We start from the raw sequence: 6,038 nt of genomic DNA, 5'->3' as shown, positions 1-6,038 counted from the left end.
AAACTAAAACTTGCGACTTGATATCTTGCCTGCAGTAAGCAGGTCTAGATGCACATTCCAACTGTTAAAGGTATAAATAGTATTTCCTGACTTTTGCTTAATTAAATGAAAATGTGATTGTGCATATGTAGATATTTCACTTAAAATATTGAAACAAACTAGGATGATGAGGAAAAAAAATCTCATTGAAAACAAATTGCCAAAACTTTTGAATTCATAAAATATTTAGATCAAGCAAGGTTTGTGGTTTGTGCTTTTTGGTTTTTTTTGTGGTGTGGGTGTTTTGGGGGTTTTGGTTTGTGGGGGAGTGGTGGTGTTTTTAATATTTCACCCAACCTTTATCATTAGGAAAGAACTTAAATGCCTAAATGAAATGTTTATTTACGTTTGCTCACTTAAATTTATTTACATACAATGAATTTCAGAAGACTGTTAACCAAAATAAATCTCAGTAGGGTAAAGACCTTAAACTATAGAGAGGCTGATAACTGCAGACACTTTTTAAAAGATAACAGAATTTAGCAGTTTTTCTTTTGTGGTACACAAACAAAAAGGGGCATTAAGATACAGAACTGGACTTCTCTGAAAATTATTTAAGCATTCAAAATTATTTTAACAATTTACAAGGAAAATATTGTTTCCTTATAGTCCTTAAAAACACATTAATACAATATAAACAATTAAGGCTTTTAAAATGCAAACATTCAGTAGTTGAACTTGTAGATGCCATTACAATGTTGGGTAACGGTGTAACATGATGATGAAAAGAATTTGAATCACATTTGTACGAATGATACTGCATGACTAGATTTTATCATGTCATGCACTTTTAAAATACAATTTTTAAAAATCTAACTTCTCCCCTCTCTTCCTTGCATTAGCTTTTATTTTTGCATTTCCTTTTAAAACTAGATTTAAAGATCCAGATAAACATTAGGTGACTTAACAGGCTCACAACTAAACTGCTGATTTAACACAGCAATTGCACAATTTTGGTGGGTCTAAGCATGGCATCTTGAAGACATTACTAACCTGGAAGTTTTTTTTTAACTTTCCTAAAATACATATTTCTGTTTAAGTCGTGTCCCTGCCCTCCCCCCCCCCCCCCCCCCCAATAATTTCCTTGTCAAAAGACCCAGTCACAACAGCTAATGTGGAGAACTAGAGGCAACTTCTGTAGGATTCATATGTGTATGTTTCATCAGTTTCCTCTCTAGTTTCTTTAATAAGCTTACACGTATAGGTAAAAGGTGATTATCAAGTTGTACAAACAATAGCTATGCATCCGTTCACCAGAGAAAAGGATAATCAAAAATTATTTCTGAAAACTTTGATAAGAACGTCTTTCACTGAAAGCTGTAAAATGAAAGATAAAACAAAACTCTGTCATTTAACATTAAAGCTCTATCAGGTTATTGTGGTGGAACCGATAACAGTGTTTTCTACTCTTTTATAAAGTAGGTAGCTGTAAGGTATTAACATTCTGTGACTTTTCATGTAAGAACTAGTACTGAGCAAGTAGCAACAGATTTAAAATTTATTTCTGTGGGACAGGACAAGATACTTGGTATTTTCTATAGTTTTAAGTACCACTATCAAATTTTTTGAGGCTTGACCTGTAAACAGTGATTATGCACTGCAAAAAATATAGGGGAAAAAAACATTCATGAGTGACATAATTTGTCCAATACAATCTGATAGCAACCTGGGGGGAAGGATTAACTGTTTTCTTTTTGCAAGTACAAACTGTATCAAAGCTAGAGTCCTGCTTACTTAATGAATGTCTGTACTGTAATTGTGTGACCATTTGCACTCTTTAACATAATGTAACAGCACTAGTGACTTCAAGAGTTATCAAAATAGAGGTGAAGAAACACTTGCTACAACAGATTTGTATCTTGAAATCATTGTTACCTGTGGTCACTTTTTAACAGGTTCTTGAAAGTTATTTTTGCTTGCCAGCCCCAAAGAGAAAGCATGTAAGAAATCCAGAAATGCGAGCACACTGCTGTAAACTGAGTATATGAAATACAAACATGTAATTATTGCAACTATTTATGATAAAAAAATGCAAATGCTGAATTACAAGCGGTTTAAAAATTCACAGGCAGGTTCATTGGTTCACTGTATCTATCTGCAGCATCTTGAAGACAACCAGCTGCTATACTTTTCCAAACAAAAGGATTTATTTCCACAGCAATCATTTTCTCCTACACTAAACACAACTCAGTTGCAAAGTTCTCTAGGGCGGCAATTGGCCCCAAACCCCATACTATTATTTACTCACCTCACATAGAACCTGTTTTCAAATTCTGAATCTGAAGGATTTCACTAAAACTCAATTGTAAACAAAACCAGTAATTAATATAAGCCAGCTCCCTTTGGCTCTGGTTAGTCTGCAATAGAAAAAGCCCTAAAATTAGGAGACGAGTTGATGCCCTGACACCTAAATACTGAAGAGAAAATAAAGTTCCATTGGAAATGGGCATAAAATGCTGAACAGGTAACACGCTAAAAAGCTAGCAAATCTGAAGACACAGTTAAATTCAAAACCGAGCTTGTTTTTATTCTAAAAATACACAGGATAATCTAACACAAGCTTTCCTCTTAAATAAAAGGTAGAAACAGCATAGATTAAACTTTCTTATTTGGTTTGAGATTTTTCAAAAGAGTAGTGCTGGTCATCAGCTTCCTCTACACCCTTTGGAAGTTCCAGCTAAAGTTGGAAGTACAGGCTTTTATTTCAGTTGTTTCTCCCAGCTCTCTGCTTGCAGAGCCAATACATGTTGGTCATTAACTATGAAAAATTGTAATAAATTATGAACCTGGCTTGTGTAAATCTATCCTGAAATGTCATGTTCCTCCTCATGAAGTTGGACTGGACAGACATTTACTAAAAAAAGATTTAGGACAAGTGTTAAGTTATTGCAGTACTGCTCTGGAAGTTTAAAGGGATCCTAAGATGCATTCAGCCACCACTAATTACTGGGACTACAAGATAGCCCTGAACTGTTAGCTATTGCAATTCACAAGAGACCATAGTAAAAAAACAAAATGTTGCATTATTTTGTTTAGAAATAATTATTTTCCTAATATTTATCCTTCCAGTGAAATTTCTACAGCATAGGTTTGCTACTGATGAAGCAGTTTGTTAGTTCTAAAAGGTGACTGCAGCGTATATAGCTAAATACAACATTGTCTTACAAAATCAAATGTTAAGGTTTTTTTTTTTTTTTTTATAATATTACATTCCATATAGACGTACTACAAGACAAGAAAAACATTGTGTCAAATCATTACAGTTCTTCAGAAACTTTTATGCATTCTTTAATTTCCCAAGACTGAAAAAGACAGTATTACGAAGAACATTTCAAGGTAGTTTCAAAGTCTACTAGGAAAGCAGTCATCTAATTTTCTGTATTTCTTTCACAGAAAGTAAGTGCATTTATAGCATGGGCAGAAATAATCACGCTAGCTTTATTATAGCTGCCACATAAATTATAATATGGACTTCATGACAAGAGGTACTTGGAATTCATACATTTCATGAAGTCCATACCGTCATGTCCTCAGTATGAAAATTGTTAGCATTAGCTAAAGATAGCATGGTTATGGCTCATTAAACTACACTGTGTCTTCATGAGCTGCATCAATTTACAGTAAAGGAACTGGGGCACCAAATCAGACTGCCTTTCAACAGTAGCTGGCTAACACAGCTCATCTTGTAAAACTCCTGCCTATTCTGTATTCATTGAGATGTAATGTGTAACAGCACTGATCTTCTTCTACATGATTTTATAATTGCCATTAAATTTTATAATTTACCATTGCCAAAAAGAATGTTTTGGCAATGGGAGAGAGCTTTATTTAGAGTTTTCCTTTAACTGTTCTACAGCTCTTGTATTTAAAAGCATCAGAGTTGGTAAGTGTAGATACTGATTGTGTGTCAGTGTTATTTCTGTGTCTGAAGGCAGAAGCGCTAGTATCTGAATGCTCGTCAGCGTTTACTAGATTACAAGCATAAACATTAACTTACCAGCTTCACAGACTGGACCACATAAGCAATCCTGAAGAAGAAATACTCAGTGCAAATTATTGACTAGATATAGCCAGTTCATGTAAAGGGGAAAGAATTGTCTGTTTTCATATTGTTATTTTGGAGCTCCCCAAAACAAGGTATGACGAAACCCAAGGATGTACCCATTACTCAGCTGATTTAAGTTTACTGACACACTGGTGTTTCTTCTAATTGCAATTCTAACCCTCTCCTTGGCACATGCCAGTGAACCAGAACAAAAGTCAACAGAAGGTTTCAGACAAAAATACCAGTTATCTCAGCTTTTTCTCAAACACATTTAGAAGAAATCTAAAAATGCTGAACTATGTCAGGTGAAGTTTTCAAGACTGCTTAGCATAATCTTAACTTTGAAAAATCACAGCTGAAGTCTTAAGAAGTCTGTGCAAGTTTGACTAATGGCTTCAAAAAGAGAACGTAAACTTCACATTGAGACAGACTGAAGTATCACATGACTTCATCCAGCTCTGTGATCGAGCATCTAAGTTTGTACGAGCTAAAGGCATCATCTCACGAGACACTGACAGACCACTTCCCGTATTTATGAGTTTCACAATAGGTATCACTTAAGCTGGATGGGACCTAAACTGAAATTGGGTCAGCAGTTCTCAAGAGATTAATTAAAGACATAAAATTTGCATGAGTTTGTGTCCCTGTCCACCCCCAAGATCTATGTATGTTTGGGTTAGTGTTTGACTGTATCAAACAATCATATTTCACTCACTTTTGGCCACAGCAAGACTGTTAGCCACACCACACCCTACTTCCTTAAACGCATGACTCAACTAGTGATGAAAGCACCTGCAGTGCCTTATTTCATGTTTCATCAACAGATTACATTTAGAGAAACAGATGCCTTTGTTGTCATTCATATTGTTACAATAAATTATTTTGTAAGCATGCTGTTTATATTAAGCTACCAAACTTTTCAGTTACTTTGAGTACTGCAACTTATCTGAATACTTCCCTACGGACTTCCCAAACCTAACAACATATGCTGTCAAGTAGAGGTAAACATGGGATCTTGACTTCTAAAGATAATTAACTATAAGGGTCTTATCCTCCGCAAACAAGGCATTGCTTATATCAACACATGAAGCTTCTCCATGAGCGCAAGTAATCCTACAAACCAGAAAAGGAACTGTAAAGGCAGTAAAGAACTTTCAGGTTGCAGCAAGTTCTCTAGAGCTAACTCTCCTGGTAAAGAGAACTCACAGTGATAGAGCTGACATGGTGACCAAAATGGAACAGCAGACAACTGACATGTAATAGAAATATTTTGAGTTATTAGAGGGTCAGAACAGCTAGTCTTGACCTAGAAGCATTATGAGAGTGAAGAACAGCACGTACAGGGACAGACACTGCCAACCCACTATGAAATAAGCATGCTGGTAATTATCTGGGTGAGAAGATGTGGCCACTGCATGCTGTGCTACACCTATTTACATCTAAAATAATAGTAAAATTAAGGACAAATTCCTAAACAATCTCCAGAGGTGGTGTAAGGACTTTTATGTTCGAGCCTGTCTTTCCTCCTCAGCATTTCCCTATGGCACTTCTTCCCCATCAGAGCAGATGACAGCTGAGCGTAAATATGTTGCTTTTCTACTGGAAAACTGTAAGAACAAGCTGTGAACAAAAAGGAGCTGTATGGAAACACTATAGAAATTAACAAATAGACTTCCGTCTAAGTGACTTCGTATGAGAAAGTATCATTCATCTCACCAAGTTTTCCCACTCAAAACTACACTGCTAACAGTCTATTGCTAGCTATGCTTAAAAAAAAAAAAAGTAACTGCTCTGAATCACAGAGGTAAAATGCATACGGTTAAGTTCTTGCATGTGACATTTGCTATCATTGGACTGTATGAACATTCTTCAGTGTCAGATTTTTCTTGTTACCAACTTCTTGTTATCATAGCATAGACAGAAAACATTGCAACCAAACAAAGGCTTGTTGCTT

The sequence above is a fragment of the Pelecanus crispus genome, chromosome 7 (assembly GCF_030463565.1).
Source record: "Pelecanus crispus isolate bPelCri1 chromosome 7, bPelCri1.pri, whole genome shotgun sequence".
NCBI classification, from domain to species: Eukaryota; Metazoa; Chordata; class Aves; order Pelecaniformes; family Pelecanidae; genus Pelecanus; species Pelecanus crispus.
Note: the sequence above shows the minus strand (reverse complement) of the source record.